At 40.2% G+C, this 26,710-nt stretch overlaps 1 pseudogene; it reads right to left on the bottom strand.

Annotated features, from left to right (window-relative positions):
- Positions 1 to 1,808: 1,808 nt before the first annotated feature.
- Positions 1,809 to 26,481, bottom strand: LOC129152109 (probable ribosome biogenesis protein RLP24; annotated as a pseudogene).
- Between the last annotated feature and the right edge of the window lie 229 nt (positions 26,482 to 26,710).

The raw sequence follows: 26,710 nt of genomic DNA, 5'->3' as shown, positions 1-26,710 counted from the left end.
AAGTCACTAATCTTTCTTGTTAACACCTTGTAGTTTGGCCCTTGATTAATTCAATCAGTGATTAGCACTTTTACAATAAGTGTTAATCTCTCTTTTAAAATAGCTCACAGCTCAGCCCTTTATTGCGGTTTTTCTGCCCCAATCACAGTCCACAGGAGAGGATTTCCCTATTGTGAGCCGTATCTACAAGGCATTTCCCATGCACGCCACCAGCCTGGGAAAGGCCTGCTTCAAAGTCCTGTTGCACAATTGAAGCGTGGAATTGCAGGCTCAGGTTTGCACCCACCACATGCTAGACTCCAACTGTGTACAGCTACTAATTCTGTTAAAAGCAGGGGCCAGATGTTTCAAAAGTGAATAAACCTCCAGAGGGCACCCTCAGCAGTTGGGTCTGGGAGGAGAGAATTCCAGGCCTGACAGAGCCTTGCTAGGCACCACTTTCCGGTTCCTCAATGTAAGAAATGAGGCCTTCTCAGAAGTAGCCTGAGCAGCCTCAAGGCTGGCAGCTGTGAAGGCCTCCAGTTCCCCCAAGAACAGTTTTCTCCCCGACACTAACAAATAATTTGGAGGATCCCTTCAATTTCACAAGCAAGAATGGTGGCTTTTATCTTAAAGGCATTGGCTTCCACTCTCAAAGTAGCAAGCCCTGAGAAGGCACCCCACGTGAAGGAAGACAAACATAACAAGTTATCTTTTCTTTTTTCATTTAAAAGAGAACAGCTTTGATCTTGGCTTCATGGTAGGTTGTCAGCTTTCCTAGGAGCCCTTTTAAAAGTTTTGTAAAAAGGCAAACTTCTCCGTGCTCCCCACTACTTATAGACCCCCCGTGGGGGTTAGGTTCTCTCAACATAAAAGAATGTTCTAAAAGATCATTCCAACTAATTTGAATATTTTCTTTTATAGCACAACAGTAATGTCACAACCTTCCCCTTTGGATGCATCATTAGCCCATTCTTTCCACTCATTAACTCTTTGACATACGTGTAGCAAATATCCTCATTCTATTTTACAAATAAGAAAGTGGAGGCCCTAAAGAGATCTGGTATCTGACTAAGTCACATAAACCATGTTACTGAGTGGAGTTGAGATTTAAAGTCAGGTCCCCTCAATGTGCATTGACAGGAGCATAAGCTTCATGTGCTATTGGGTTCCTCCCAACCAGTGGGGTCAGAACTTGGTGTGAGCTCATTATTAGCAGTGAAGCAAGGGCTAGAAAAAAATGATAAACATCACAGCCACACTGGGATAAAGTGAATATGTAGGCCAAGGGGCTGGGAGAGCCCTAAAGCCAGGCATCATGTTAGCAGCCAGTTATGCAAAGACCCATGGAACTGGGGTAGAGAGGGAAATGAGAATTCCAAAGGAGGAGTCACGGGCAACCAGGAGTCAGGGTGTGCTTTCATTGCGCTTTATCCTCACACTCTCCTAGACCAGATGGGCCTGCACCAATGAATGGTTCTTGGGATTTTATTTTTTTTCTGCAAAAAAAATTTTATTTTATATATCACTAGCCATGTGTGTTTGTCATTAGTTACTACGTAAGTGCTGCCTGATGCCATTATCCAAGTGGCATGATTATTTTATGTCCACAATTCACTTTGTATTTACAGAGTTCTCATGATCTACGTAAGTACATCTATCAGTGAAGGTTTAATATTGACATGCAATCTAGCATCCATAATATCTGATGTTTTGCAGATAGCAATGTGGAAGAGATGTATTTTTAATCACCTTTTCATTTGAGTTACCGTATGTAAAAAATAAATCAATGGATGTTCTAAGTCTCTAAAGGAGATTGTCCAATGCACTCATGGAAATGGTGAAACAGTGATATTGTCAGAAACAACTTCCATGTCCAGATCCTCTTGTAGTTTTGTACCATTTTGTCTTCCAGCTGCTTGCCTTTGCATGCAAAAGGGGCCTGGATAAGGTAAATGTTTTGCTTGACTTCTCTGATGTCCTGAGCTTTCTGTAGTTCTTTATTTTTCTTCAACCTGTTCATTTTAAATTTAGCTTGACGTTTCTGTTTGATCTCTTGGACTCTCTTCATTGCATCAATCTTTTTATCCCACAGCTCTCGCTGGTCTTTGACAGGTTCATTTCTACATTCCTCAAATTCAGGTGAATTATCCACTGTAAGCTCTTTACCAGCTGCTTTATGGAATGCGTTAGTCCACCTGTCCTTGTGAGGATTGCGCTTCTTTTTAATGTTTTTAATGACACTTGGATTTACAGAACCTGAACACCTTGTAATCGTTGCAGATGAACATCATGCCATGGCTGGGGTTTATCTGGTTCTTGGAATTTAAAGTAAGATCTCTGGTCCAGCCAGTGTGGCTCAGCGTTTGAGTGTCGACCTATGAACCAGGAGGTTGCTAGTTCTATTCTGATCAGGGCACATGCCCAGGTTGCAGGCTTGATCCCCAATGGGTGGCATGCAGGAGGCAGCCGATCAATGTTTCTATCTCTCTCCCTTCCCCTTTCTCTAAAAATCAATAAGAACATATTTAAAGTAAGATCTCTGAGGGAGAAGGGGTATTAAAAGACAGATTCCTTATTCCACCTATTCCTATGAATCAAAATCCATGAAAGTGATAACAGGGAATGCTCATTTAAACGAGCTACCCAGGGATTCTGACCACACTTGGAGAGCAAGGGCCAGATTACAGGGGCACATCTGCAGGTGTCTGTGGCTTCCTGCAGCAAAGGCAATGTGGCTTGCTCTTGCATTGAATGCGAGCAGATGAGCACGAGAAAGCTTTTCCGTGAGCTCAAACAGGAAAAGACGGTTATTATAAGAAGTGTGAGGGCACGAGGAGAGGAGCGAATGTCCTGACCTTTCCCACAGAGGGCTCCAGCCCTGCGGAGGTGCAGGCGAGGTGAGGTCAAAGGGAGGGGTTGGTTACCTGGGCATCTGCTACCAAAGCCAGGCTGCAGCCTAACCAATAGCATCCTCCCATAGTGGGGAGGGGAAGTGGAGAGAGAGCAATGCCAGGAAGACTTTTTATACACTATACCTCAGCTTTTACGCTAACTGCTACTTACACAGATACATAAAACCCCAGCCAAGGGTTCTAGTGCCAGGAAGAGAAGCACCACCCAACCACCTCCACAAGCAACACACTCAAGTGGCAAACTCAGCAGGTACCAGAGCCCCATTGAAGTAAGTCCTGCTCTGTGGGGTGGGGCCCAGCACAGCTGATCCTCCATGATTGTTGGTGATCAGATCCAGTCCTTGCAGCCAATCAGCATGGGGGTAAATCAGCATGGGAGTAAACCTCTCCCATTGACATTACAACAACAATCAAGGCTCAACTACAACAGAAAGGAGTACACAACCTATACAGGGGAGGGGGGGGAGGTCACACCTAGAGTGCCCAGCTTGGGTGATCAGGGAGGCTGTGCCACTGCACCCTACAGAACATCTACTATATAAGGCCACTCTACCAAACTTGGGAGACATAGCAGCTGTACCTAATACATAGAAACAAACACAGGGTGGCTGCCAAAATGAGGAGACAAAGAAACATGTCCCAAATGAAAGAACAGAACACAATTCAAGAAAGATAACTAAAAAAAATGGAAACAATCTATTAGATGCAGAGTTTAAAACACTGATTATAAGGATGCTCAATGAACTTAGAATTTCAACAGCATAAAAAAATGAGATGGAAACCATTAAAAAGAACCAGTCAGAAATGAAGGATGCATTAACTGAAATGAAGAATAATTTACAGGGAATCAATAGTAGAGTACATGAAGCCAAAATCATATCAGTGATTTGGAATATATGGAAGCAAAAAAAATCCAATTAGAACAGAAATAAAAAGAAGAAGAAAAAAAATGAGGCTAGTGTAAAGAGCTTTTGGGACAACTTCAAGCATACCAACATTTGCATCATAAGGGTGCCAGAAGGAGAAGAAAGAGAGCAAGAAATTTAAAACCTATTTTTAAAAAATAATGACAGACAACTTCCCTAACTTGGTGATGGAAATAGACATACAAGTCCAGGAAGCATAGAGAGTCCCAAACAAGATGAACAAGTATGCCCCAACTCATAAAAAAGATGATTTTGAAAAATTTTTGAGGTTAGAGATTTAGGGGTGCAGAAGTGATGAAACTATCAAAGTTGAGCATGTAGTATACATGTTCATTTCTTTTATTGATTTCTGAAAGAGGAAGGGAGAGGGAAAGATAGAAACATCAATGTTGAGAGAGAGTCATTGATCGGCTGCCTCCTGCATGCCCCCTACTGGGGATTGAGCCTGCCACCCTGGCATGTGCCCTGACCAGGAATCAAACCGTGACCTCCTCATTCATGGGTTGACCACTGATCCACAATGGCTGGGCACATGTTCATTTTTTATCAGGAGTTTGGGATCATCTTTAATGGTACTCCTCTACTCCTTTACAAATTAAATGAACAATGTGATACCACTACACACCTATCCAAATGGTCAAACTCCAAAACAATACCAAATGCCAGTGAGGAGGTAGAGCAACAGGGACCCTCATTCATTGCTTCTGGGAATACAAAATGGTATAGCTACTTGGGAGGACAGTTTGGCAGTTTCTTACAAAATTCAACATATTTTTACCATATGATCCAGCAATTGTGTTCCTGAATGTTTGTCCAAGTTGAAAACATATGTCTACACAAAAACCTGTGCACAAATGTTTGTAGCAACTTTCTTCATAATTGCCCAAACTTGGAAGCAACCAAAATTTCCTTCATAATTGAATGAATAACTGCATAACAGTAATGCAGACAATGAAAAAGTATTCCACACTAAAAAGAAATGAGCAATTGAGGAGACTATGACTGTGGGAGCAGGAGGTATAAGAAATCTCTGCACTTTAAATTTTGTTATGAAACTAAAGTGCTCTAAAAACTAAAGTTTATTTTTTTAAAGGAATGATATTAGATAAATAAAATGTCATACTTATTGTACCACACTTGGTTTTCAAATTCATAGTAAAGATTTTAAAAGATTCACGTGGTGACTATGTTATAAAAGAGAAATAAAAAAATACCAGTAATCTTAACCTTAGTGCCCAAAGAAATACTGGGGGGAAAATTAATACAACCAATGTTCAAACCTCACAGGAGAACAGAGTACATGATACTGATTTTATTAAGAAAACGCTGGTCAGGCTAAGAAGACAGGTTGTACAGCGCAACAGCAGCCGAGCAGAATCGATCTGGCTAATTATAGTGTGACTTTTGTCCCACATCCTTGAGTTTTCTGAAAGGTCAGGAAACAGGAGTTCGGTGACATTGTTCTTGGTTGGAAAGGCAAAGATTCTCATTAATTAAGGGACTGAGGAAAACTTTAAGAGGTCAGTCCTAGGTCCAGTGGTATTTAAACCCACTGAGGAAGAGTCTTCAATAAGGAAAAAAGGAGGGCGCTGCCAAGGTTGTGGAGAGGTCATTAGGGAAGAAGTTAAACTAAAAGGCACCCCACCTTGGCAGGTCTTATCCCAGCTCCCTCAGAACTTCCCGTGGAAGGCCCTCTCCCAGCTGGAGTAACATTGGTCTGGAATGTTCCCATCTTGTTGAACTAAGAGCCATGTGAAGCAGAAACAAAGACCAGATATGTACTTTTCCCTTTGCTTCCCTGAATATTCATCCATTCAGTCTTTCCCTCATCAATATATATATATATATAAATATATATACATATATAAATTTATACATATATAAATTTATCTTTATTGTTGAAAGTATTACACATGCTCCCCTGTTTTCCCCATTGAGCCCCCCTCATCAATATATATAGTGTCTTTCATATGCTCAGCTGTGTGCTAAGTATCAGGGATATAGCAGTAAACAAAGTCCTTGCAGACAATATAGTAAAAAGATCTGTAATAACCTGTCAGATATGAGAGATGCTATGAGGAAAAATATGTCAGGTAAGGGAATACATAGGAATGGAGTATTGGGGTACTATTTTAAATGAAGGACGGTTTCTTTGAGGGGGCAAAGTTTGAGCAGAGATCTAACTGAAGGGATTTTTTAAAAAGTAGATTCAGCTGAAACCCAAGTTGTATGAGTGATACACTCCTTTAAAAAGAAATGAAAAAACTATGCAATCTGAGCCTATGTAACTGAACAAGATTTAGAATGAACAATATATTACTATGAAATTTACAAACTTATCAAAGACTAATATATATCAACCATTCATCCTTTAATGCATCTCTTTCTACAGAGGAAGCACCAACCTGAAGTTAACTTCTGCCATTGCCTGTATGTTTTTCTACTTTCACTATGTACATTAAATATTCATAACCAAATTTTCCTGCATATTTTCAAACTCTATATAAATGGAATTAAGTTATAAGAATACTTACACATCTTAGGGTTTTTTTGTTTTGTTTTGTTCATCTTTTCTTTGAAATTTATCTATGTAAATGAATGATTTTAACTGTAATACAGTATTCAATTTTCTGAACATATTTTAAATAACTAAAGAACATTTATGAAAACTAAGAAATTAATCTTGATATAATTCTATTAACTAAAAAACAGAATTTATTCAGATTTTACCAATTTTTTTCCACTTCTTAAGGACAAATGTATTTATCAACCATAGTATGACAACAAAGTAGTCTCAGAGTTCCTAACCCATATCCCTGAGAAACAAATTTGCCAACTACAGCTCAGTGTTTGTATACAGATCATTTGTCGTTAGCCTTACAGTATTTCAGTCAAAACACTGTTTCCTACAGTTACTTCCATCAGCTCCTTGCCTTCCATTCCCTTCAGTTTTGTTTTGTTTGTTTTTTATGTGCTGTATTCCATTGGTTAGAAGCAAATTGCTGTTCCAACCCTTAGGGAATAAGGTGCAACCTCCCCCCAAAAAATGTTAAGAATATACAATTCATTCATTTTCTTTTTTTTTGGCCAATGGACATTTAGGTACTTTCTAATTGTTTACTATTAATATCTAACATTTCTTTGTGCACATTTGCTAGAACTTCTCTAAAATATATACTCGGAAGTAGCATTAGGTCATCGGGTAGGCATTTGTCAGGCAGGAAAACTAGTTTTTGCTGCAGTACAAACAACCATAGAATGTCGGTAGTTTAAAAGGCTTCTTTTAGTCCATTGTGGGTGTAGGTGACTCTCCAGGGCAGCTGGCCTCCACCTGCTAGCTCTTGTTTCTAGACCGCTTCAGTCTATGACATCTCCATGCACGCATTCCCAAGATGATAGCAGTCGGAAAATGACAGCATAGACCAAGCACACCAGCTGCTAGAGCTGCCCAGGAGTGACGCACGTTACTCACACTCACATTTCATTGGTTAAAGCAAATGGCATGGCCATTTCAAGGAATTGGGGAGAAGTCTTCCTGTGCTCCTGGAAGGGGAGAAAATTCAGGAATACTGAAGAACAAAACTTACCACAGGCATTTTCCATTTTCCTAAAAACTGCTGGCAGGTATGAGGTGCAAGGAAAGAGCAACACTAATATTTCTCTCCATAGTGATTTCATCGGGTATCCCTCTCATCAAAGTACTAAAGAAGTTAATTGCTATACACCTGTTTGGGCTGCTAAACAAAATACTACAGACTGGGTGGCATATAAAAACAGAAATTTATTTCTCACAGTTTTGGAGGCTGGAAGTCCAAGATCAGGGTACCAGCATGGTTGGGTTCTGGTAAGAGGCCTCTTCCAGGTTGCAGACCTCTCACTGTATCCTCACAAGGTGGACGGGGTGAGGGATCTCTTCGGAGCCTCTTTTATAAGACATCTACAGTTGAACCTTGAACACAGGTTTGGACTGCTCTGGTCCACTTAACTCAGACTTTTTTCAATAAATACAGTTGGCCCTTTGAATCCACAGGTTTCACATCCAGGGATTCAACCAAACACGTGTGGAAAACAGTATCTCTGCATTCCCAACAGTGGATTCCCAATTGTGGATGGGAAATACTATTTTCAATCATAGTCGTTGAATCTGCAGATGTGAAGGGCCAAAACTGTAGAGTCAAAAGTTATATGTAGATTTTCGGCTGTGTGGGGTATTGGCACCCCTAACCTCTGTGTCGTTCAAGGGTCAACTGCAATTCCACTCATGAGGGCTCCACTCTCATAACTTAAGCACGTCCCAAAGGTCTCACCTCCTAATACCATCACCTGTGATGAATTTTATGGGGATGCAAACATTCAGACCATAGCATACTTTAATCAATATCTGGATTTGTAGAGTTTTTAAAGTTTTGCCAGTTTTAAATGTGTGAAAAACTACTTGTTGATTTCTTTTGATTTCCTGATTACAGGTGAGATTTAGCATCTTCGAATTTGTTTAATAGCTATTTGTATTTCCTCTTCTGCCTGTATAGATTCTTTGTCAATTTTCTACTGGGTCATTTGTATTTTTCTTACTCGTTTATAGGAGTTCTACAAATATTTTCACTATCAATCACTGAGCATTTATTGTGCTGCAAATAGCTTTGTCCAATGTGCACCTTTTTTCACTTTATAGTATTCTTTTGACAAACAAGTTTTACATTTTAATATAGTCAGATTTGTCCACTTTTTTATTTATTGCCCAGCTGGTATGGCTCAGCGGTTGAGCATTGACCCAGGAACCAAGAAGCCACAGGTTCAATTCCCAGGCAAGGCACATGCCTGAGTTGCAGGCTCGACCCCCCAGTGGGGGGCATGCAGGAGACAGCTGACGGATGATTCTCTCTCATCATTGATGTTTCTATCTTTCTCTCCCTCTCCCTTCCTTTCTCTGAAATGAACAAAAACTTTTTTTAAAAAAGAAAAAAAATTTTTTTCTTTATTGTTGGTGCTTTTATTTTCACATCCAGATCTTTAATCCACACGGAATTTATTTGTGTTTATGATATGTGGTTGAAGTAAAAGAAATTTTTCTGTATGAATAAATAGTTGGTTCAGCTACATCTATTGACTGGTCCATTCTTTCCCCACTGATTCTACTGTCTCTTTTATCCTATATCACATTTTTTATGTGCATGGGTCTATTTCTGGGTTCTCAGTCCTATTCCATTTGTTGGTCTCTGGGCAAACATAATATCATCTTAATTTCTATAGCTTTATAATAAGTCTTCACATCTAATAAGACAAGTCCCTCTATGTTATTTTTCAATACTGTCTTGGTGAATCTTAGATATTTGTTCTTTCATATAAATTTTTGAACTACTCAAGATCTATGAAAAGCCCTGCTGGAATTTTTATTAGAATTACATTAAATTTATAGATTAAGTTAGAAAGAATTAATATCTTTATTATACTCATTCCTCCCATTTATGAGTATGATGTATCTCTTACTTTATTTAGGTCTACTTTGATATATTTTGAGAAGATTACACATTTTCTGTACATTTTTATTCCTAGATACTTTTTATTTCCTCCTTTTTTTGTGTGAAAAGTAGTAAGTTACACCATTCCCTTACTGATTCATATTTTCTCATGTATTATTCCAATAAATAATAAGAAGGCCTAAAGTTTGAGTAATATCTTTCATAATGAGAATATTAAATATGCTTGATAGGAAAGGGAAAGGGTGTTACCTGGCTGTCGTCTAAACATAAAATGAATCACAATGGGAATTAGAATGCTGAATAAAAAGATGATGTAAAATGTGTACCCATGAACCAGTGTAACCTGAACCTTTATACCTAGAAACCACACTCTTTTTCTGAGTTTCACTATCCTTTCAATCATTCATATTTATTTACTCATGCCTCATTAATTGTACCTCTCCTATGATATTTTATATCCTCATGAGCAATTTGATCACTGGTTTAATCACAGGAAACTTACTATATGTTTTCTAACCACTTGTATACTCAGTAAATGTCACCTACTAAATGCATAGTGTCAATGCCCCACATAAATGTAACTTTCATTCCAAGCCTAGCATTTGGTCAGTTTTGTCCACCACTATATCCTCAACATATAGACTAGTGCTTGGCATATATTGGGCACTCAATAAATATTTTTTGATTTGTTGAATAAATGAATGAATCTTTACCTCTGTTGAATTTCTATGATAGGTAGATTTTCTTCTGATTTGAACCTTCCTACTTCCCTAAGTATGTTGAAATCTGTTCATTTCCTGAGGTTCATTCACATGAGGCTTAAAATTGCAAAAAAGGGAAGGATGCCTGCTGACTTCAGTCACCTTAAGAGAAGTGGTAACACACAAAAGAGATGATACAAATGACAGTTCAGCCTAGGTTATATATATCAGATGGACATAGACCAAAGATTTAGTCATTCTGAATTGCCACATCTTTTCAAGACAGCAAAATAATAATGGTCAGGCACTGTGCTAAATGCATTACATATATGATCTCATTTACTCCTGCTAACAACTGTAAAAGACAGGTGTCATTACCTCATTTTACAGATGAAGAAACTGGGACATAGAAAAGATCATTTATTTAAGATCAGTCAATCACATAATATGTAGTGGAGCCAGGATTCAAACACAGGTCTGTCTAACTTCTAGAAAATGCTCTGAACCACTTTGCTTCATTGCTTTATCTGCAAGCCAAAGCCCCGGAATAGGAAATAGACGTGTACTGATGGGTCATGAGATGCAGGACCAACCAAATCTTCTAATTGTGGAGTAATCTTGATTCCTGTGTCAGAGATGTCCAAGGCCTGAAGCTTTATATTATTATTTATAGGCATCCAACTTTACTGGTCTCTGTCCAAATTTCTTCTTCTTCTAATGGCACCAGTCTTATTGAATTAGGGACCTTCCTAATGACCTAATTTTAACTTAATTACCCCTTACAGGTCCTCTCTCCAAATACAGTCACTTCCAAGGTACTGAGGGTTAGGACGCAACATTGAGTTTGAGGGGACACAACTCAGAATTCAGCCTGTAACAGTAAGTAATAGATAATTGTAATGTAAATAAACCCCATTCATACATAACATGTAAGATAATGAGAGTTTAGTGTACTTACCCAAAGAGGAAGAAAGATAGGAGTAATGCACTTCTTGGAATCATCTTACACTCAACCTGCATTTAAAAATAGGCTATGGCATAGAAAGCCACCTATGGAAGAAAAAAAGGTTAAATGTGAAAAGAGTACATGTATGGAACAGACTGAAGAGTTGTTGATGGCGCTAATCTTCATCTCTCTCTCTCTTGCAAAGCAAACTGGTTTGGGTTCATCCAAACAAGGCAGGCAATTCAAATTTGTCCCATCTGATATTCTCTGACTAGAAAGTGTTACTGAGTAAATGGGCGTGTCTTGACCTAAAACCATAATGTTGAATAGCACTTCTGAAGGTGTATTTATTTAGAGTGTGTTAGAATGAAAAGTCATTATACCACAAGAAAGGGAGTCATTGCCCAAAAGTGGGATAACTTCTCAAGAGCCACGATGGTGAAAGGTCATCAGTTGAGTTGTTATATATAAGTCTGTCCAATGAGCTTTCGTGCTTCAAGTCACCCAGTTTCAATTATAAACCATGGCCAATTATGTCCCATCTATTCCCTCACCCAGTTTCTCCTGCCCCCAAGAATATTTTAATTTTTTTAATCCTCACCCAAGGACATGTTTTTATTGATTTTAGAGAGAGGGGGAGGGAGTGGGAGAGAGAGAAAGAGAAAAAGAGAGCGGAATATAGATGTGAGAAATACCTTTTCTGAGGATATGTTCTGTCTTGGGCATGAGTGTGGCTTTTTAAAATCCTCAGTATACATGGGCTTTTTTGAATGGCCTAATTTCTCAAAGAAAGTCTCTCCCAGCTTTTCCATCCAGGGTTTGGGCAGTCTGGTGTATGTCTCAACTATGATTTTTTGCCCAGGCAGCTGCAGAGCTTTGTTCACCTTATAATATTTCAAGCAGTATTCACCACTTTTCTGCCCTGAATATGTTTAGAGCAGGTGAAACAGAGACATACCTGGTGTTAGTCCTTCCGGTAACCTCCAGACAGGTTAGAACAAACACAATGATTTATGAATAAAGTCTGCTCTACTCCCTCTGGAATGAGGGCCAGGGTCCCACACTGGGAATGCAGGCTGCTGTCTTCAAGACTGCTACTCTGCCAAGGAGGGGGCGAGTCAAGGGCAAGTAAAAATAGCACAAAAAGGTCCTGCCTTTTCTGAGTTGCCCTTTTCTTGATTCAGCATTTCCTTGGTTGGTCTAAATATTTTACTATTTTTCAGATCTCTGACAAAGTTTGTTTTGACAATTATTAATTTTTTTAATGTTTCTATGGAGGGGTAAGTGTTTGGAGCTGCCTACACCATTTTGATGATGTCACCTTTTAGTATGTGTTTTAATTTTATATTTTGAAATCATTTCAGACTTTTTTTAAAGTTGCAAAAATAGTAGAAAGAATTCCTGTATACTTTCCTATAGCTTCTCCAAATCTTAACATATTTTATGACCACAGAACAATTATTAAAACCAGGAAATTGATATTGATACAATACTACTAGCAAATCTATAGTTCTTATTGAAATGGTTCCAATTACCTCACTAATGGTCTTTTTTGGGGGTCTAGGATGGAATCCGGGATCACACATTGCATTTAGTGTTCATGTCTCCTAAGTTTTTCAAATCTGAAAGAGGTCCTGTCTTTCTTTGTCCATTACAACTTTGACATTTTTGAAGGACATCATCTAGTCATTAATAGAATGTCTCTCAGTATTTCCTCATGGTTAAAGACGGGTATATATATATATATATATGTATATTTTTTAAATGTTGTGCCCATCTCATTGAAGCATATCTGGAAGCATACAATGTTGATATTGCAAAGATAGTTTAGGGAATTCTCACCCAGCTTCCCTTACTGTTATCATTGTCAACTGATGGTCAGTGGTGCTTATTCAACACCAATAGGAATCCCCAATTTGGGGTGGGGGGAGAAGGAAACTTTATTCAGTGCAAACAGTGATACAGCATGGCTGTGAAAACATCACTGCTGTGGACCAGCTCAGTAGTGCTACAACGCAGCTGTGAAAACAGCATGGCTCTGGAACAGGGAGGCCTATTCTTTGGTCTTGGTGGAAAGGGCACTCCCCAAGCCAGATGGAAGCTGGCTTATATGAACAGAAGTCCCTGCCCATGGTCCCTGATTGGTTCCTCCTCATGCAAATGAGGAGGCCAACTCCTTCAAGTCTGACTGGCCCCAAAGTCACTGTCCTGATTTGGTCAGAATAGAGCTGCTCTATTGGTCAGAGCTGCACAGCTCTGATTGGCTGGGGAAGCCTCTATAAGGGCTGGCTCAGATGGCAGAAACACAGTGCAGAGGTAGGCAGTTCAGCACAGAAACAGGCAGGTTAGCACAGAGGCTTCTCGGGGGGAAGTGCAGTTTGGTGAGAGGCCCCTGTGCAGAAATGGCCTCTAGGCTCTGTGGTGTGTGTGTGTGTGTGTGTGTGTGTGTGTGTGTGTGTGTGTGTTTCTTCACCCAGTTAGCCACCAGGAACCCTTCTTAGTCCTCAGGGTTCATATCATGTACATAGCCATGACATCCTTGTTAACAGTAAAAAATTAACATTGTCATATACTATTACCTAACTACAGACTTTACTAGTACATGGATTACCAGTTTTTCCACTGTCCTTCTTCTGTTCCGGAATACAATGTAGGATACCACATTGCACTTAGAGGTCACTCCTTTTTTATGTGATTACTCCACCATTAACCCATAGCACAGGAGTCCTGCCCTTGCCCTCTCTGTATTAGAATCTCAATACGCTGATAATATGGTTACCAATGGCTACCAAGTTTCACTTCTCACATCTCCTAACCACAAGAGAGGAACTGCCCATACTTTCTGTGGTTCGTATTCAAAAATCTTAAAGAATTGTTTTAATTGGATTGGTTTGTGACAATAATTCAGATATAGCTGAGATAGGAGGGTCACATCACACATGGTTACTGGGCCCTATAGGCCCTATCCTAATGAAGCAGAGCTATTCCCGCAGAAGGGAAATCATTGTAACTTGGGCAATGACCTCAGTTGAAGTCACTATATTAATGACTAACTAATTGAAGTCATCATATTAGTGATTAACTAGCTCATTCACCTCATTTCACAGATGAGGAAACTGAAGTCTGAAGAGGTAAGTAACTTTTCAAAGGCTCAGAGCTAGTCCTTAGCGAAATGAAGGAGAAACCCAGGCCTTCTAACTCCCGGACCTAGACATTTGCCTCTATGTCCCTATCACTACCATGGTTTTGGCATTAAACCAAGAATCAAAGAATCTAGAAACAATCTCAAAGCTTATCTATGTCTTACTTATGCATGAATTCCCCAGTGCATCCAAGCTGATCCCGGGGAAACAGAAGCCATTCCTGTCTGTTTGTTTCCAATACTGGGATTTCAAAATAATTCACATTCAGCAGGTTATTTTACTTAGCAAGGAATTGGGTGGAGTGGGGTGAGGGGAAGAAGGATGTTCATCAGCAGATTTGTTAAGCAACCTAGACTAAAATCATGTGATGAAACACCAGACAATCAATAAAAGAGAATGAAGAGATCTGTATGTGTCAATCCAGGAAGCTGTTTCAATCATAGTGTTAAGTGAAAAAACAAACTCGAGTAAAAGATGTGAATAGTGTAAACTTATTTCTGTGGAAGACAGGGGGACCCGCAACTATCACCACATTGTTAGTAGTCGTCTTCAATGGCAGGTGGGATTACAGAACATTTTTTATTTTCTTCATTATACTGTCTATAATGTTTGAATTTTTAAACAATGAGCATGAACTGAAAATATTGATAGTGAAATGAGATCACATAGTGTGTGATTCCATTTGTATGAAATATCTATAATAGACAACTCCATAAAGACGGAAAGCAGATTAGTGATCACCAGGTGTGAGGGAGCATGGGAAGTGACTACTTTAATGAATACAAGGTGGTAAAACTGTTTTGGGACTAGATAAAGGTCATGGATGCACATAACTGACACTGAATTGTACATTTTTAAATGGTTCATTTATGTTATATGAATTTTGCCTCAAAAAATTATTTTCCTAAAATGAGGAAATCTCAATATCTACATATACTTTCTTATGGGTTTGGGGCAAATTATTTATCTTTGCTACATCAGTTAGTTCATCTGTAAAAAAAGAGTTGAAGCAGCGGGCCTCTAACATCCATTCAGGTTCTAATACTATGGTTCAGGACACACTCAACTTATGTTCATTCCCTTGTAATTCAGGCTAAGATGGCACAAGTTATATTTTTGGGCAGATTCATCACACTGTTGACCTAATATTAAGGGGAAATAAGAGGTAAACTACTGCTTTCAAGGATCATAAATATATAGATTCATTCACGCCCAATAATGAATGACAAGTGACTACAGAAAGAGTATGGGTGTAAGAAAGTCAGAGGCAAAAAGGTAATAATTATAGGTAATATGCACTGAGTATCTGCCATATACTATGCTAGATGCCTAATGAATGTTATTTATATTTTTAAAGGCAATCTTTAGAAGAAAAAAACGAAGCTCAGAAAGGGTAAGTAACTTGTTCAAGGACCCACAACTAGTAAGAGGCAGAAGTGATGTTGAAACTCAGGTCTATTTATACTCTAAAGTCCACATTCCTTCCACTTACTCATGCTGTTTTCCAATTAAAAAAAAAAAAAAAGGATTCAAGGAAACTGACGTGATGCTAGAGACAGGAAATGCAAAAGGAAATGAAAAAGAAGTGAAAAGGGAACAATCAATAAAAATCCAGGTTTATTGCTGTGCTGGAGAGTGGACCCTCCCTGGGTCAATTTCTATCCTGATCTTCTGGTAAGCCTTCTATACAGCTATGAAAGATTGTGTTTTTTCATCATAATCTGCTAAAAATAAAGTTCCACTGATTTTAAGGTACCTACACTTCCATAAAGGAAATCTAAAAATTATTGCATTGGGTATTATTGACTAAATATTATGACTTAATGAGTGTGGTCAGATATTAAGGGGCTGGACTGCCCATGCTCAAGTCACACATTGAGCCTTTTAAGATATGTTATTGAGAGCCAAGGACAGTCTTATATTTCAGGTATAGCATTTGACCCTACGTTCAAATTGTTGCATTATAATCAAGTTGCATTTCCCTGCTTCAGTGAATTCAGGAGACAACATGGAGACTAATAGGGGAAAATCTCATTAAAAATGGCAGCACTCCCTAGGTGGTTTGGCTCAGTGGATAGAGCATTGGCCTGTGGACTAAACGGTCCCAGATTGGATTCCGGTCAAGGCACATGCCCAGGTTTCAGGCTCGAACCCCAGTAGAGGGTATGCGGGAGGCAGCCCATCAGTGATTCTCTCTCATCATTGATAAAGGAAAAAAATGGCAGCAATGTGGGCAGCTCAGCCTGGAAAGGGACATGTGACCCAATCCTGGCCAATGGGTCCTGGGTTGTGGGGAGATGCCTGTAGCTGAGCTGCCAGGAGGAGTTTTTCTCTATGATCGAAAGGGAAGCTTGAAGATTTGGGCTAGGGGAGCTTTGGGGGGGGCCTTGAAGACAGTTGTCTAGAATGTAATGACTGGAACTATGGCAGCCATCATGAAACCCCAAGAGGACAAGTTGAGAACAACACAGCAGAAAAAAAGAGTCTGTGCCAAGATTCCTAAGCCACTGCCCAACGCCGGAATGCCCTGCCTCCAGGTTGTATTATAGAATATAGTAAATAATAGATGTAAGCCACATATTACTAAGCAATCTGTAATTATAGCCCCAAACATTCCAACTGATGCACAGGTCAATAAAAAAAATAAAAAGATGACTGGACAGAAAACCGAATAAAGGATACAAACAGAAAACTCACATAGGAGGAAATGCAGAGAGCCAAAAACCATCTTAAAAGATATTCAACTTCACTAGTAATAAGAGAAACACAAATGAATAAGATTCCTATTGCCCATTAGATTTATAAAATTTGGTAATACTACACTTGATAAGTATTTAAGGAAACAGGACTTCTCAGTGTTTGGGTAGAGTGCAGACTGGTACACTGGTATGCAATTTAGTAATGTTTATTAAAATTTTAAATGTGCATACCCTTTAACCCAAAAATTCTAAACAAATACTCACATGATCACAAAGCTATTTACAGAAGGATGTTCAGTACTACACTGTTTGTTAAGCCAAAAAACAAACAAAAAAATCTAAAATAGTCCAAGGTCCACCAGTAAGGAACTGAGTAAATAAATTATAGTCCGCTCTACTGTGGAATAGCTACAGTCATACAAAATAATGGGGTAAATTTGTGCCTACTGACCATTGAATCTATCTAAGATATAGTGTTAAGGATAACATGTAAGTTTCAGAAGAATATACATTGTCCTAGCTGGTTTGGCTCAGTGGATAGAGTGTCGGCCTGCGGACTGAAAGGTCCCAGGTCCAATTCTAGTCAAGGGCACATGCCTGAGTTGCAGACTCGATCCCCAGTGTGGGGCTTGCAGGAGGCAGCCAATAAATGACTCTCTCTCATCATTGATGTTTCTATCTCTCCCTCTCCTTTCCTCTCTGAAATCAATAAAAATGTATTTTAAAAAAAAAGAATATACATTATATTCTCTTTTGTTTTTTTATGTAAAATACTTTTATATGCACTGAAATAACTCTAGAATACTCTATAACAAAGAATAATCTCGAGGAGGTTGATATGAGGGCCTTCAATGTTTAGGAGTATGTGTGTGCACAATTAGAAAAAAGGAATTGATTTTTAATCTTATCAACCTACAGAAAGAGCTGGTCTTCCCTTAGTATTCACAACTCCCCTAAGAGGATTGTGGCCAAATGCCTTAACTCTCCCCAGATAACATGGAGCCCAAGATGCTGATCTTGCTTGGGAACATGTCTCCTGTGTAGGGCTTCAAGGTGAGGTGAGACCGACCCTGTGGCCATTAAGGGGAGTTGTGAGACACAGCATCCAGGGACAAAAGCTAAAGAGATAGCCAAAGAACTCCACCCCAGGGGCCAGGCAGAGAGGCAAACTTCACTGGATAGGAAACTCCGACACCAACACAGAGCCAGGTGGCACTGAATGCAGGGTGGCTGGTGGCTCTGAAGTGACTCTCTGAACAGCTGAGGCAAAGTGGCTCTCAGGACATCAGCCACCTCAGAGGCTAGAAAGGAGGAAGCAATGAAGATAGGGAACCATCCGTGAATAACCCGAGTATAAAGAAGCAATAAAGCACTAGGCTTGTTTCCATTTCCTATTTAAAATTGTTTCAGTTTTTTTTTTAAAAGAAAAAGAAACAGCATGTACCTTCTTAAAGCACACAGTTTTTTAGGTGTAACTTAATTTCTTTCCGGTCATAGTCCTGTGAGAATTTGCATACTGCCTTAATGCAAATAATTTTTAAAAAGAGTGCCTCATTATATTCCATTGGCTCAAAGGGATTTTATAGAATCAAGCCCCATCCCTCTTCCTCTGACATCTGATTTTGGTAAATGAGCACCGTATGGGACAGCTGCTGCAAGATGGTACCCCCCAAACTCCTGAAGCACTGAGCTGGGCGGAAGTTCCTTCGCCACCTCTATCCCCCGAAAGCTGTTGCTGTTCCGCAGCCTCTGGGGCAGTCAGCCATTTCCCTGGGCCCTAGAGCTGGGTGATAAGTCCTTTTTAGGCAAGGCATTAAAAGGAGTTGGCTGAGCTGATTGAACGAAGAAAAAAAAAAAAAAAAAAAAACCTTGGTCCACAGGGCGGAGCCAGCCCTGGGGCAGAAGTATTACTTCACAGTTGCATTGGCTTCCTGTGGCTGCCAATAGTGAGAGGCACCATCTGGCTGCCAGCCCACCACCGAGAAGAGGGAACTCCAGGGAGAAGAAAATAGCCACGAGGCCCCAGAGGTGGAAGTGCAGCCTGAGAAACTTCAGCCAGGCTGGGTCCCTGCCAGCTGGTCATGCCACTCTGCAGAGTGTGGCTTGCAGTACTGCTCCCCCTCCTATGGTGAGCACAGTGTGTTCCATAAGCTCTTTTCACATATTATTTCCTTCATACCACCTATTCCCTATCATAAGGCTATGGGGCAGGTGTCATTGTTTTCTCCATGATCAGATGGGGAAAGTGAAGCTCAGAGAGGTGGAGTCACTTGCCCCAGGACATGCAACCAGGGAACAGAGGGAGGAGCCCAGAGTCAAACCCCCTGCATGGCCAGCTCCAAGGGCCAGACGGTGACAGCAGCAACTGGAATTCTCAAGTGAAAAATCAAGAGGATGAGGGGAAGGTAAGGGCTGCCTCCAACTGACACTGTGGATTGGAGCAGTCTTGTCTACTCCCTGGTAGGTAGTATTTGGGGTCTTCCTTCCTTGCACACAACTAGGCAAATGACTGCAATTCTAAAAAGAGATAAATATAAAAACAAGAAGTGAAACACTGCAGACACCTGAAACCGGACCATTTCTGCAAGCTCGAGCTAACGGAGCTGCCGCACAACAGAAATAGTTCTGTCCTGTTTAGATAGGCTTTGTTTTGCTACATGGCTGCATATGCAGTGAAGTGATATGAAGTCCTGAGGGTCCACTCCTTTGATGAGTTAAACACACAAAGGCCTGCATTTTGATGTAATCTGATAGCATGTAGTTAAGTCCTAGACAAACTGCGACTGTGAGGAAGTGATAAACCCAACTTCCTGCACAAAGCTGCCTGAGATAACACTTTCCATGGACTGGAAGAAGAAAAAAAAAAAAAAGAGAGAGAGAGAGAGAGAGACATGACTGCTACAGAATTAAAAGGAACTATTCCGTTCTTAATAAATAACCCCGTTTTCATGTGGTCCCAACAACAGCTAAGCAAATCTGATTGCAGTCAGCAGTCAGCTGGCTGAGTAGTGTAGTAATTCTACGCAGGACTTAATCCTGACTTTTACTCATGGACAAAATCAGTCACTTGAGAGTCACTTGATTTTTCTCTCTTAAGGATATTTTAGCTCAAACTCAAAATCTCAGGTATCTTCTTGGCCAGGAGAACTTCCCTGCAGTTTACCAAGAACTCAGATTGAGAGAACGGAGGTTGCATTAACTGGCTCAATGGTGTTCCCATTGAGTCATTAAAGAGGTCCATTAATTCTAAATAAACACACATCAGAATAGTTGCCAATTTACAGAAGGACCAAAAGGGATTTCCACAATCAAAACAGGGTCAGAGTGACAATTTCACTAAGTGTTCTCACAAATTGTGTCATAATTAAACAACCAATAAGAGCTGACTGTGCTGGGAATTTCCTGTGAATGCATTCATTCATTCACTAATTTAGCACATATGTATTGAGTGCCTACTGTGTGCTAGGAAGTACAACAGTGAACAAAGAAGAAGATAGCCCCTACTTTCTCTTTCCAGTCTAGTTCAGGAGGGCAAACATTGAAGTAAGCATGCAAATATATGTAAATCACAAATTATATTGGGTGCTGTGAGGAGAAAAGCACAGGGTGGCTGATTTCAGTTTAGATGGAGTGGTCAGGGAAGACCTCCCCGATGATGTGATATTTAGGCCAGGATCATCCAAGCAGACCAAGAGTGAGGGCAGGGAGCTCCAGCAGAGAAAACAGCCTAGATCAAGGTCCTGAGTTGGGGAAGAGCTCAGTGCCTTCAAGGAACTAACCCAAGGCCTGTGTGGCCAGAATAAATTAAATCAGAAGAGAGAGGGCCCAGCTGGCGTGGCTCAGTGGTTGAGCATCAACCTATGAACCAGGAGGTCATGGTTTGATTCCCTGTCAGGCCATATGCCCAGATAATGGGCTCAATCCCCAGTGTGAGGCGTACAAGAGACAGCCAACCAATGATTCTCTCTCATCATTGATGTTTCTATCTCTCTCTCCCTTTCTGAAACCAATAAAAAAATATTTTTAAAAGAAGAAGAAGAAGAAGAAGAAAAGAAGAAGAAGAAGAAGAGAGAGGGTATGATATAAGCCTGGAAAGTACAGAGGAGCCAGATCAGGCGAGGCCTTGAGTTTGGATTTATTCTGAGCACATTGGGGAACATTCCACAAACACTTCTGATTTCTAATAGTGCTTTGCTTCCAGAGGGTTTGCTGGTCAAGGATCTCAAAGAGAATGCAGCAGCCCTAACATTCTTTGGGGAAAATTGTGAGATAATATATGCATAACCCATGGACATAGATAATAGTGTGGTGAAGGCCCGGGGTAGGGGGGAAGGGAATAGACTAGAAGAAGTCAACGGGGAAAAAAGGGTATATCTGTATAACTTTCAACAATAAAGATAAAAATTTTTTTAATCTGAGATAAAATTCTTACAAGTAATTTGGAGCATAAGGTATTCATTCCCCTAAGTTCAGTCAGGTCAGCCAAGCCACAAACTAGCATGCTTTAAGAAGGTACAGGGTGATGACAAATTAACAAGCAATTGAATCACATGTCATTTTATTATTTTAATCTATACTAATAAAAGGGCAATATGCTAATTAGACTGGGAGACCTTCCAGGAGACCTTCCGGATGTTCTTTTGGACAAAGCCATGGTGGCGGGGCCGAGGTAGAGGGGGTTAGAGGCCAAGAGGGGAGAGCAGTTGTGGGTGATCAGGCCAGGATGGGATGGCAGTTGTGGGTGATCAGGCTGGTGGGGGGCGGGGCCTTTGGGGGTAAGCAGACAAGCAGGGGGGCCAGTTGGGGGCGAGCAGGCCGTCAGTGGGGGTCAGTTGGAGGTGATCAGGACAGTGGGGGGGCAGTTTGGAGTGAGCAGGCCAGCAGGGGGGGCAGTTGGGGGTGAGCAGGCCAGCAGGGGAGGCATTTGGGGGTGAGCACACTGGCACGGGGGGGCAGTTGGGGGTGATCAGGCTGGCAGGGGGGGGGGCATTTGGGGGCGAGGAGGCCAACAGGCAGAGTGGTTAGGGGAAATCAGGCAGGCAGGCAGGCAGGCAGGCAGGCAAGTGAACGGTTAGGAGCCAGCAGTCCCGGATTGTGAGAGGGATGTCTGACTGCCGGTTTAGGCCCAGTCCCTGTAAACAGGCAGTAGGACATCCTTCGAGGAGTCCCAGATTGGAGAGGGTGCAGACCGGCTGAGGGACAGCCCCTCCTGGCGCCCCCCCCCCCCCCCGCCCCCTGCACGAATTTTGTGCACTGGGCCTCTAGTATGATTATAATCACATGGTTCTTACATATAGATATGGACCAATTCTTTTGTTTTACCAGAGAAGAAATTAAGGCCCAGAAATGGACTTTGGAGGTTCCTTTGCCGCAGTCACTCAAATGGAAAAATCGATGTCCAGGTGTTCAGAACCTCACCAGCCTGTCACTGAGGATGGTGGGTCTGGAAACCTTGGCTTCCAAAGTACAAAACCAGTTTCAAGTTTTCCCTCTTTAAGTCTTATTAGTCTTGGTCTTATTCCACAATCAAGTGGCTTCAAAGAGTTTTAAGGCCCAGGTTAATAAAATTTGATTCCTCCTCTTGTACGTATTTCCAGGTCCTGACCCCTTGTGTCTCTGACAACCTATTCTGTATAAGCACCACTGGCTATCTGACCCTCAACTCCAGGGATTCTGAAGTGCAGAATATGATTATAAATTTGCTTTTCATCCTGAGGCTCCTGGTAATGAATCCTGACCTCCTTCAAGTGAAGCTGGAGAACTTGCTGGTTTGAGATTGAATTAAGTTATTAAAAAAGGTTGGCACCTCCAGAGCCAGTCAGCCAGTGCCTTTGCTATTCTGATGGCTTTGCACTTGGGGTTGATTGCACTCCTGCTATGTGGTAGCCTTCTGACCTGGGTGTGATTTCATTTAGCTGACCGCAGATAAAATCCTCAGCCTCTCTCGGCCTCCATGTCTCTTCAGAGGATGCCTAAGGCCCTTGCATTTCCAACATCCTACATGTCCAAGACAAATAAAAAAGAGTATGGTATCTCATCAGAAAATGGCTTTAACACCTGACTTTCTAGAATAGGAAGGATGGGAGGAAGGAAGGAAAGAAGGGAGGGAAGAAATCATTAGTGAACAAACTAAGGAAGGATAAGAGGAAAAAAGCTATGCTTTTCAAACCTCTCTGCAGCCTTCATAGAAATATATTGGGCTTCAGTTGTGAATAAGTCATTGCTTATTTAACTATCCAAACACAGCCAGTGGCGTATACCTAGGCATCCTTTGCAGACCTGACTCTAGAGATGGAGAATGGCTTGTGCGTCAGCAACTTCTGTTTAAGAAAACAAATAGAAGCTTCAAGAAAAAAATTGTCAGAGAAGAGTGATGATTTTTTTTGTCTTAAATTTGAAATACGTTATATTGCAAGGGTTTTGTGAACTGTTGACATTTATGAAAAGCACTTAGCCCAGAGCCTAGCACTTAGCAAGTACTCAGTAAATTATAACGCTGTAATTCATACTATTGGTCCAGGCGTCAGAAAGCCTGAAATCTAGACCTCTGAAATAGCTATGGTTTAAGCAAGTGTCTCTGCCTCGTTGAGTCTATTTTTTTTAATTTGTAAGGGGAATGAATTGGGTGGAATTAGGTGGCATATGGGCTGTTCCAGTTAGCATTCTCCAGGTCGGTTTCTAATGTGTTAGTGCCTGCAGGTTTGAGTTGAACACTAATATCATTATAATGGAAGGAATTTCTCACATCATATTATAAAGCACTTACATAACTTCACAGAACACTTCTCTTTCCTCCCATAATTTGGTAGATTTTGGAGTATTAAAGTTAAAGAGAAGTAAATGGGATTAACAATTACCTAAAGGGCCAATTGTGGGGGCAAATTTTGAGAAAATAATTATAATGTAAATCCTCTTTTAAAATGCCAAGTTAGGGAGTTTCTTCCTAATACTGCATTGTGATTCGTGGAGGACTGTCAGAGTTTGCCCAGGCTTTGCTGACTCCTGATCCAATCCCAAAGTTCACTGAAGGCTCATGATTTCCTAAAACTGGATCTCAAACACCGCTGGGAGACTGTCATTTCTCTGAGGGTTTTCTCTTCAAGTAGAATTGTTTTTACCTTCTCAAACTGAGTCAACACATCTGTTCTTACCTATCTTAAAAGCTTCATTCACTCAACAATTGTCCAAAAGGAAGAGGGAGGGAAAAGCTATTGTGCGATGAAAAATTTTGGCAAATCTTATGAAAACACATTCTTCAAACATCTCTCATTTCTGAGAAACAAAGTAAAATGTATGAATTGTTTTTTGTCTCATGACTAACAAAATAATTCATTGCTACAATGAAGTATTTTGACCATATCTACATAAAGCAAGTACATTCAATTGAAAAAATAAAAATAATTCAATTGGAAAAATAAACTTTGAGTACCTTCTCTCTAAGAGGCATTGAACTTGGCCTCCAAAAACTAGGCAGGCTATCAAGTGCAATTTTAAGCTATTGGGGTGTTAGTTGTAGCTTCTACTCACTGGGAAGTTTCTTTTTTTCTTTTAAATATATTTTATTGATTTTTTTACAGAGAGGAAGAGAGAGGGATAGAGAGTTAAAAACATCGATGAGAGAGAAACATCAATCAGCTGCCTCCTGCACACCCCCCACTGGGGACATGCCCACAACAAAGGTACATGCCCTTGACCGGAATAGAACCTGGGATCCTTCAGTCCGCAGGCCGATGCTCTATCCACTGAGCCAAACCAGTTTTGGCACGCACTGGGAAGTTTCTTTACACCTACTAATCTGTGCTGTTCAATACAGTAGCTATTAACCATATGTGGTAATTGAGCACTTGAAATGTGGCTAGTCAAACTGAGATGTGCTGTGAGTGTAACATACACACTGGACTTAGAAGACTTAGAACAAAAAGAGAATGTAAAATGTCTCATTAATAATTTTATATTGGTTATATATTGAAAAAATACTATTTCAACACTATTGGGTTAAAATATATTACTGAATTAAATTTATTTGTTTCTTTTCACTTTTTTAATGTGGCTGTTAGAAAATCTAAAATTACATATATATCTTGCATCTATGGTTCGCATTATATTTTTTTGGCTTTGACACTTGGCTTCTTGTTTATTCTAGGGCTGAGAATCCACCTAAGAATTCTGTCAGAAACACCTTAATTTTATTTTTAAAAATATTCTGGCCCTAACTGGTTTGGCTCAGTGGATAGAGCGTCGACCTGCGGACTCAAAGGTCCCAGGTTCCATTCTGGTCAAGGGCATGTACCTTGGTTGCGGGCACATACCCAGTAGGGGGCGTGCAGGAGGCAGCTGATTGATGTTTCTCTCTCATCAATGTATCTAACTCTCCCTCTCCCTTCCTCTCTGTAAAACATCAATAAAAATATATATTTTTAAAAAATATTCTGTCTGATCATAGTGTGGTATTACAGGTTTGTAACTAGAAATAAACCTCCCAAAGGTACATCTGAAATAATGAATATTTATTTAAATGAAAAGATGTTCATGTTAAACTCAGTGGGAGGGGGGAGGGTGAAAAATACATTTAAGATAAAATACAGCGAATTCTTAGAAGTTTTATAATACCCGCTGTTGGTGCTGATGAGGGTAAACAGGCATTTTCATATTTGTGGGAGTACAGGCTCTTTGGAGGGCAACTTAGCAATAGCTATCAAAATTTAAAATGTACATACCCTTTGATCTGGGATTTCCATTTCAGGGATTTACCCAACAGTTATACTGGAACAGTTATGCAAAGATGTATCACAAAGATTTTGTAATAGCAAAAGACTGCGAATGATCTGAAGTTTCATAAATAGGGAACTAGTGGCTAAAATATGTGATACATTCATATATTGAAATACTATGCTGCCAAGAAAAATGATGATGATGGTCTCAATAGCAGCAGCTGTAGTAGCAGCAGCAGCAGCAATAGTAGTACTAAGAATTATGTTAAGAAATTATAAATGAAAAAGCACAGTGTAGGAATTATTTACTCAGAATTATCTGAGATTATGTTTTCTGCCATTAAATGAAATGAAAGCTTAAAATAATCATTACATTGAATTATAGAGGAAAAAATATATTATTCTTGATCATATGAATTTTAGGAACTAAATACTTATACCTGCTACATTTGTATTTATAAAGGTCATTCTGGAATCAGGATGGATTAGAGTAATAAGACTAGAAAAGATCTTATGGAAGGGCCTGGCACACCGTAAGCACAATAAATGCTTGTTATTGTCATTATTATTTATGTCTTTTGGATTTTTAATGACTGAAACAAACAAACAAAAAGATCTAAAAACATAACTTCTGGAGAAACCATTTGTTCTTGTGGCCTCGCATCCAGGCCTTACCTTTCAGAGCAGGGTCTTTGAAGATAGATGTCTTTGTTGATTATAGTTTTGTCCAAGGAGCTATCCACAGAGCAATTTGTGGGAATGAGGTGACTGTAGTTGTAGACTTTCACAAAAGACTTGACCTTTGACCTCTTGGCAATTTTCTTCTTGCCTATGGTGGCTGTCAATTCCAGCCACCAGAGCATAACTGTAGTGGGGGTCTGAGGTGCCATCATCCATGTTCTTCATGATGACCGTTTTGTGTCTGGAGTAGTGTCCAGCCTGGACCAGGACCACCTTCCCAGGTTTCATAAACTTGCCCATTTCAACAGCAGAAAGGTTATTGTCATTATTAATCATAGTAATTCAAGTTAAAAGAGATGTAAACTAAGCCAAGGAAATGGTATGGGGCGGGGAGAGGAGGAGAAGAGAAACAAGCTATGCAATAGCTATGGAAGGAGTAGAATTGACAGGCCTTGGTGATTGAAAGGGGGTAGGAGATGGTAAGCTAGAGATGGTAAGCTAGATGGTAAACCAGGGTAATTTCCAGGGT

This window comes from Eptesicus fuscus, chromosome 17 (assembly GCF_027574615.1).
Source record: "Eptesicus fuscus isolate TK198812 chromosome 17, DD_ASM_mEF_20220401, whole genome shotgun sequence".
NCBI classification, from domain to species: Eukaryota; Metazoa; Chordata; class Mammalia; order Chiroptera; family Vespertilionidae; genus Eptesicus; species Eptesicus fuscus.
Note: the sequence above shows the minus strand (reverse complement) of the source record. Positions and strands in the feature narration are given on the sequence as shown.